An 8,880-nucleotide genomic window follows, 5' to 3' on the forward strand; every position below is an offset into this window, starting at 1 on the left:
GTGATTTCCCCCTTATAAAAACACTTTTTTAAAAAAAATATATTTAATACCATTATAAATGCTGGAGGCAAAGTGGGGTTTGGGGTGGAAGCTGACAGCTCATGACCCCCCCATGTAATAACCTCATGACCCCCAGAGAGGTCCTGACCCCCAGTTTAGAACCCCTGTGGTAATGCTACCATATGTTTTAACTGGTAAAGTTAAGCATGTGCACAAGTGTTCCAGAATTTGTGCCTTGTGGAGGATACAGTTTTGAATCTGCTACTATGGCCATTAGAAATCCTGGATCTGTCTCAGGGAGTTATATCAGGGTTCCAAATGTGGACTCTCTTCTGCAATTTGGTGTATAACATTTCTGAAGAGGCTGAAAGACCCAACTAAAGGTTTGGGTTTTTTTCCTCCTGGTAAAGGGAAAATTCTAAATCAAGGTGATCCTTTAAAAACAGTTTAAAATTTTAATCTCTCCTGAAGAGTCTGCTGTTGGGCATTTGGAAGGAAAAATACTGGATTCACTGAGTTTTGAAAACTGCTAGTGAGTATTTCTGGTCACTGTCTTGCACAGCACTTTCTTTGACCATTTGTCACATTCAGGTGTAACAAGTGCCCAGGTGAAATGGCAAAACTGGTGATAGGGGGTGGGGGTGCGCTCATGTGCCTGCCTACCACACTCTTAAATAATCTTCATACTGTGCTACGGGAACTGTCCAGCTAATGTGTTGAACATGTCAGTCGGGGACTGAATTTTATGATTGTTCCAAAAGCTCACTATCACGCTGTTCTTCGCTGTAGTGTGCTTGACCCGCAACAAATAAAGGGTTAACTTTACTGGTGAAGTTCAAACTTGACTGTACGCATTCCCATATTTACGAATACAATGGGGGGGGGGGGGGGGAAATCCCATGTTAGACCCTCACAGACCCCTTCAGAAGACTACAAAATGAATGTAAACTGCTCCATAAAAACACCACCTGAAGGCAAGCTGACTGGGGCAGTTTGTAGTTGAATTGTCTCCCTCCTTACCTGGCTGCAGAGTAGCCAATAGGTGGTGTGTGTTTGGTTTTTTGCAGTTCATCTGTAACATCCTCTGATCACAACAGCAACATGAATCCTTTTCCTTCCTGTACTGCAGTTTTGGTTGGTCTGTCTACTCCTGTCAGTCTTCGCTGGGGGGTTTATTACTATCTACTGCCTGTCTTCTGCTCCCTGACTGCTGCGTGAATTGAGGGCCGCCTGTATGAAAAGATTAAATCCAGGTAACCACAGAAAAGCCAAACTCATGATCGTGCTGCCAGCTCTTGCCATTCATCCCAGCTAACTAATTCAAGCACCTTAGGATGGGGTTACTGGGAAGGGAGAAAAATGGGGACTTCCAGAGTGCTTGTGCAGGAGGGAAGGAATCGCAAATGGTACTAGGGAGAAGGCAGAGTAATCTGGTAATGGAAACGATCTAGTAAAAAGAATTTCTAACTCAAATGGTAGCACAAGAGCCCCACAGCCGTGGAATTTGCTTTGAGAAAGCAGGTATGTGATCAGACTGGGTTCAGTTAGGTGGTACGTCTGTATTGTGTGTATCTGATCAGCTGAGAGATTTTCATGCAGTACTTTAATGTCATCACCAGGTGGCAGCAGTCTCCTACGTTGAGATGTGATTCTTCAGCTTCTGGCCTGGGTGAAAGAAACGGGGCTTCCAGGAGAGATTCTGGCTGTAGGGCACAATAGAATGTCCTGGATCACCCTTACCACTACCTCCCCTTCCTCCTGTCTAGTCTCCTCCTCCTCCCTTTTTCCCCCATACTGCCCCTTGCTGTTAATAATCAACTTCTGATCTCCCCCAGACACAGAGAGCTTACTGGATTCCGGTCTGGGTATTCTGCTGCCTGCGAGGGGACAGGGCTTCAGGAGCAACCTGTGCATCAGATGAACAGGGTCAGTCCCTGGCATTGCAAGGCACCTGTAACAGATGGGTTGAGATAATGGGCTTGGGCTCAGGCCCTCTGTAAGTCAGTGGAAAGACTCCATTGACTTCAGTGGTGTCTTGGAGCCTGATCAGAAGCTTTCAAGGAGGGGCTGGATTAGGCTTCTCTTTTCCTATAAACTCATGAGTTTGGGGATACTAATGCTTTGCATTTCTCTGTCCTCTATATTATCTGAGGAGTCTTTGCAGACATGGAACGGCCCTGCAGCCTGTGAAGCAGGTAAGGGAATGTACAGGGATCGCTGCCCCCACACCTGACATGCAGCTGTGTTCCACTTTGGGCAACTAATGTTGGTGGGTGTAATAGCTGTTTAGGGCAGGAAGTAAATACCATGTCCCCGTGCTGTTGCTGTGGGAGTGGAAGTAGGTGGGGTATCCTTACCCAAGCTAGAATATATGGTCAGAACAATGCTATTAACAATAGAGCTGGATGGGGCGGGTGGGGGAATTCTACTATAGATTTAACAACCCCAATCCCTTGCTTTTTCCAAAACCTTTCAAGTGGCTTTTCGGTGAGGGAAAAACTGAAGGCTGAAAATGCTGCTTCCCGGGAGTGGTAATTCAGCTGCCTTATCTCTGTTCTCTAGGGGCTGGGATCCCTGGCTACGCTACATCTTCCATGATATGCACCATGCTCCCTGTGCTGGGTGACATGCTGTGGTGAGGCCAGCTGGGGAACCTGGCCCTTACCGTAGAGAAGAATGGGAGCATGGGGCACCCTGATTGCAACTCCGATGTGACCCCACGGAGGCCTTTCTGAACTGAACTTCAGGGCTTAGGCTAAAATTTTTCAAATGTTTGTGGGGTTTTTTAACAACTCCTTTCCCCCCCAAAAAAAAATTCCATAGAAAGCAGCCATTTTTCTTAAATCCACTGAATAAAATTTCTGCAAATTCTCATTGAAAACTTTTGACCAACTCTTATTACTACCCCTGTTCTTACCTGTAGTGCTGCACCATCTTAAATGCATACAAATTGTCAGAGCACAGTTCTGCCTTTTGCCCAAAAGACAGGGGTCTCATGCTGATTCTGCAGCACTGGTCCACTGCTGATCCAGAGGGCTGATTACAGCCACCTGACTAATCAACACCACTGCCTGGAAAGGTGAAGCCTTCTCGTTTAAGTAGTGACGTGGCCTAACCCTGCTTACCTTGGGGGAACTGATAGGAATTGCAGCACGAACTCCCAGGCTGCGGACATGTCACACCACTAAACCATTTTACTCAAGGGGAGCCCAGTACCTTGCAGTGCACATGACATGGGCCATAGGAATTATTCCCGTCTTGCCTCCCCGTTTCTGGAGACTGGAGAAGGGGTGGTGAACTTGGTAGCTGAAACAGTGGGGAAAGGCTTAAGCATCCACAGCCTGAGCTCCTGTGGCTGGAAACTTCTGTGTTTCTCCTCTGCCTTAGACACCAGCTATTCACTGATTTAGCAATTGACATCAGTAGGTGGTATGAGCTGGGTTTGGAAAGAGTTCTAGCCAATGGAAATGGCTGGGCAAGGTGTGGGAAGGAGAACATGACTGCCATGAAGCCCTTGTAATAAAGGGAAATGAAGGAGCCTATGGAACAGGTGCCATATGCTCAAGAAATGACTCACTCCATGTGCCACACATCCTTTGACTTCAGAATTAAGGCAGAATCTTTTGAACCAGACTGTTTTACAAGTCCCCGGGGTAAGTCATGAGGGAGTCTGACTGTTTGGTGTTTGTCCCTGAACAAATATCAGGATTTGGAGGGTAATGGGGGTCACTCCTACATCTGAAGACACTATCTCTGGGCAGACCTGTGCTGGTGCGTGTCTCACTGTAGAAAGCAGCAGCCACATACGCTATGCTTGGCTTGAAAGCTATTTGGCTTTCTTGAACACTGCTCCTCTGTTGGAGACTTCTTTGGAATTAGGATAATTTCCATGGTGGGGGTAGATGTTTTGCTTTTCCTAGTGTCAGTCTGAATCTGGATGAGGGATGTGAACTTTTCTTTTTACAGCTCTTGCTTGTTAATATAATTGAAATCTGTATCCTTGTACTTGGATCTCAGCTAGGAATAATCTTATTAGGAGAGCAAGTTGAGCTGGGACAGCATTAATGAGTATGCTATGGCTGTATAGTGTAACTCTTCCAGAAGGCCACCCATCCCTGACTGTATCAATACATAGATACAGTGCCAGCTTCCCTATGTTGCCTTTCAAATAACCTGGCAGGATTAGTCTCTAGGCAGGACTAGCTTCCTTCCCATCCTCAACAACTGCCAGCTTTGCTTCATTTCATCTCATTGTGGGCCCTAGTGAAAGCACTTGTTTTGCCTGGAGATGAAGTGCCTGTGTCCTCTACCTCCCCCTGCCCCTCCCCCCATCTGAGATGATTAAACCTGAGCTCATCTCAGAGTGAGTGAGTTTCTGGCTTCCACTGGAAAGTGTGAGGAGAAATCATTGACGAGAGCAAGAGCCTGTGTGGTTCACTGTGTAAATATTTTACCGAGTTCGATGTCTCCCACCAGGGCTCAGAATGTGAGAATGCCACCCGCACAATGACCTTTAACGAGGCTGTACCTATCCAATAGCACTGCCCTGCCCTTTCCCAGGAGGGAGGGCTCGAATCCTTGATCCACACTTCTACACTGTCTACTCATGCAACAATGTGCAAAGTGCAGCTCTATTAGTTTGTACACTAATGCAAGGAGCCTAGGTAATAAAATGGAGGAACTAGAGTTACTGGTGCAGGAAGTGAAACCAGATATTATAGGTATAACAGAGACCTGGTGGAATAGTAGTCATGACTGGGCTACAGGTATTGAAGGGTATGTGCTGTTTAGGAAAGACCGAAATAAAGGTAAAGGTGGTGGAGTAGCACTGTATATCAATGATGAGATAGAATGTAAAGAAATAAGAAGCGATGAAATGGATATGACTGAGTCTGTCTGGGCAACAATTAAATTGGGGAAGAAAACTATTAGAGCCTCCCCTGGGATAGTGCTTGGGGTGTGCTATAGACCGCCGGGATCTAATTTGGATATGGATAGAGCCCTTTTTAATGTTTTTAATAAAGTAAATACTAATGGAAACTGTGTGATCATGGGAGACTTTAACTTCCCAGATATAGACTGGAGGACGAGTGCTAGTAATAATAATAGGGCTCAGATTTTCCTAGATGCGATAGCTGATGGATTCCTTCAGCAAGTAGTTGCTGAACCGACTAGAGGGGATGCCATTTTAGATTTGGTCTTGGTGAGTAATGAGGACCTCATAGAGGAAATGGTTGTAGGGGATAATCTTGGCTCAAGTGATCATGAGCTAATTCAGTTCAAACTGAATGGAAGGATTAACAAAAATAAATCTGCAACTAGGGTTTTTGATTTCAAAAGGGCTGACTTTCAAAAATTAAGGAAATTAGTTAGGGAAGTGGATTGGACTGAAGAATTTATGGGTTTAAAGGTAGAGGAGGCCTGGGATTATTTTAAATTAAAGCTGCAGAAGCTATCGGAAGCCTGCATCCCAAGAAAGGGGAAAAAATTCATAGGCAGGAGTTGTAGACCAAGCTGGATGAGCAAGCATCTTAGAGAGGTAATTAAGAAAAAGCAGAAAGCATATAGGGAGTGGAAGAAGGGAGGGATCAGTAAGGAAAGCTACCTTATTGAGGTCAGAATATGTAGGGATAAAGTGAGACAGGCTAAAAGTCAAGTAGAGTTGGACCTTGCAAAGGGAATTAAAACCAATAGTAAAAGGTTCTATAGTCATATAAATAGGAAGAAAACAAAGAAAGAAGAAGTGGGACCGCTAAAAACTGAGGATGGAGTGGAGGTCAAGGATAATCTAGGCATGGCCCAATATCTAAACAAATACTTTGCCTCAGTCTTTAATAAGACTAAAGAGGATCTTAGGGATAATGGTAGCATGATAAATGGGAATGAGGATATGGAGGTAGACATCACCATATCTGAGGTAGAAGCGAAACTCAAACAGCTTAATGGGACTAAATCGGGGGGCCCAGATAATCTTCATCCAAGAATATTAAAAGAATTGGCACAAGAAATTGCAAGCCCATTAGCAAGAATTTTTAATGAATCTGTAAACTCAGGGGTTGTACCGTATGATTGGAGAATTGCTAACATAGTTCCTATTTTTAAGAAAGGGAAAAAAAGTGATCCAAGTAATTATAGGCCTGTTAGTTTGACATCTGTAGTATGCAAGGTCTTGGAAAAAATTTTGAAGGAGAAGGTAGTTAAGGACATTGAAGTCAATGGTAAATGGGACAAAATACAACATGGTTTTACAAAAGGTAGATCGTGCCAAACCAACCTGATCTCCTTCTTTGAGAGAGTAACAGATTTTTTAGATAAAGGAAACGCAGTGGATCTAATTTACTTAGATTTTAGTAAGGCGTTTGATACTGTGCCACATGGGGAATTATTAGTTAAATTGGATAAGATGGGCATCAATAGGAAAATTGAAAGGTGGATAGGGAATTGGTTAAAGGGGAGACTACAACGGGTCCTACTGAAAGGTGAACTGTCAAGTTGGAGGGAGGTTACCAGTGGAGTTCCTCAAGGATCAGTTTTGGGACCAATCTTATTTAATCTTTTTATTACTGACCTGGGCACAAAAAGTGGGAGTGTGCTAATAAAGTTTGCAGATGATACAAAGCTGGGAGGTATTGCTAATTTAGAGAAGGACAGGGATACCCTACAGGAGGATCTGGATGACCTTGTAAACTGGAGTAATAGGAATAGGATGAAATTTAATAGTGAGAAGTGTAAGGTCATGCATTTAGGGATTAATAACAAGAATTTTAGTTATAAGCTAGGGACGCATCAACTAGAAGTAACGGAGGAGGAAAAGGACCTTGGAGTATTGGTTGATCATAGGATGACTATGAGCTGCCAATGTGATATAGCTGTGAAAAAAGCTAATGTCATCTTGGGATGCATCAGGAGAGGTATTTCCAGTAGGGATAAGGAGGTTTTAGTACCATTATATAAGGCACTGGTGAGACCTCACCTGGAATACTGTGTGCAGTTCTGGTCTCCCATGTTTAAGAAGGATGAATTCAAACTGGAACAGGTACAGAGAAGGGCTACTGGGATGATCCGAGGAATGGAAAACTTGTCTTATGAAAGGAGACTCAGGGAGCTTGGCTTGTTTAGCCTAACTAAAAGAAGGTTGAGGGGAGATATGATTGCTCTCTATAAATATATCAGAGGGATAAATACCAGAGAGGGAGAGGAATTATTTAAACTCAGTACCAATGTGGACACAAGAACAAATGGATATAAACTGGCCACTAGGAAATTTAGATTAGAAATTAGACGAAGGTTTCTAACCATCAGAGGAGTGAAGTTTTGGAATAGCCTTCCGAGGGAAGTAGTGGGGGCAAAAGATCTATCTTGCTTTAAGATTAAACTCGATAAGTTTATGGAGGAGATGGTATGATGGGATAACATGGTTTTGGTAATTAAATATTCATGGTAAATAGGCCCAATGGCCTGTGATGGGTTTTTAGATGGGGTAAGATCCAAGTTACCCGGGAAAGAATTTTCTGTAGTATCTGGCTGATGAATCTTGCCCATATGCTCAGGGTTTAGCTGATCGCCATATTTGGGGTCGGGAAGGAATTTTCCTCCAGGGCAGATTGGAAGGCCCTGGAGGTTTTTCGCCTTCCTCTGTAGCATGGGGCACGGGTCACTTGCTGGAGGATTCTCTGCTCCTTGAGGTCTTCAAACTACAATTTGAGGACTTCAATAGCACAGATATAGGTGTGAGGTCTTTTTTAGGAGTGGTGGGTGAAATTCTGTGGCCTGCATTGTGCAGGAGGTCAGACTAGATGATCATAATGGTCCCTTCTGGCCTAAATATCTATGAATCTACTCATGCAACAATGTGCAAAGTGCAGCTCTATGCTCAGGGACAATCCCCTGGGAGAACCGTACAGTGAGGGTTAAGTATTTGTCAGAATAAAGCTTTGTAGATGGAGAAGCTCAGCTGGAAGGAGCAATTCTAGGTATCTTTTGGCAAAGGGAGCTGGTCGCTTTGGTTGGGGGGGGGAGTGTGAAGAGAGGCAAAGGGCCATATTTTCAAAACTTGTGTGCCCCACTTGTCAGGTGCAGTTAGTGGCAGTTGCAGGTGCTCTGAAAATTGGACTCAGGCTCAAGTTGGGCACCTAGAATGAGTGGATGTTACAAAGTTTGGGAGTGACGTGTTCTAAGTCACGCGCGCCAGCTCGGGCCATTACATATAGCTCTTGTCCGTCTCCTTTTACAGAACGGGAGGGACAGGAGCCATCCCCTTGCAAATGTCTCATCAGAGGGGCAAAATGCTATTTCTGTGGAGCAGGGGCCTCCAACCTGTTCCTCCCAACACATAATGTGGAGCATGACTTGGTTTTATCGTCTGCCTGAATGCACAGGGCCCATCCATGCAGCTCTGCCAGGGAGAAGGGGTGCATAAGTTAGTGAGTCCAGACGGTCTTCAAGCAGCCATTACACCACCTTAAACAGAAGCTTGAGGAGAAGTTTGTTTTGTTTGACCACAGGGTGATGCTGAAGCCCCACCGTGGAGAATGAGACACATCTGTAAAGTGAAATGCCCTGACTCCAAGACAATAGAGGCGCAATGTCACTCCCCAGCTGGCTCGTCTGGTAAGCGACAGCCCTGAACCCCAGCAAAAGAACCATTCTCTGGGCACACCAGCTTGGGGCCCTGTATACAGGAGTGGAAGCAGAACTGCATGTCTCATTGTGCTCTGCAGAACAGTCCCATTCACAAACTGGCCCTGACGCTGGTTTGGTCGTCTGCCTCCAAAAATGGGGTTCTGGCCAACAGTCCTTCACTCCCTACAACCGTTTCTGCACTGCAGGACTATGTTCAGCCAGTGCTGAGCAACCAGTGGGATGCTCCACCCCACCCAG

General features: G+C 44.9%; 1 protein-coding gene across 7 annotated transcripts in view; it reads left to right on the top strand.

Annotated features, from left to right (window-relative positions):
• The window catches only part of TTYH3 (tweety family member 3), a 107,077-nt gene extending 98,440 nt beyond the window's left edge, over positions 1-8,637 (top strand). Inside the window, exons 15-17 of one of the 7 annotated variants that reach the window (XR_012670128.1) lie at positions 1,068-1,926; positions 2,153-2,195; positions 8,505-8,608. The gene's annotated coding sequence lies outside the window, so the exon portion shown is untranslated. Of the gene's footprint in view, positions 1-1,067; positions 2,196-2,562; positions 2,882-8,504 lie in introns of those variants that run through there. The other 6 variants (XR_012670126.1, XR_012670127.1, XR_012670123.1 and 3 more) reach the window with 6 other exon arrangements.
• Positions 8,638-8,880: the final 243 nt, after the last annotated feature.

Source organism: Caretta caretta, chromosome 10 (genome assembly GCF_965140235.1).
Source record: "Caretta caretta isolate rCarCar2 chromosome 10, rCarCar1.hap1, whole genome shotgun sequence".
Taxonomy (NCBI): Eukaryota; Metazoa; Chordata; order Testudines; family Cheloniidae; genus Caretta; species Caretta caretta.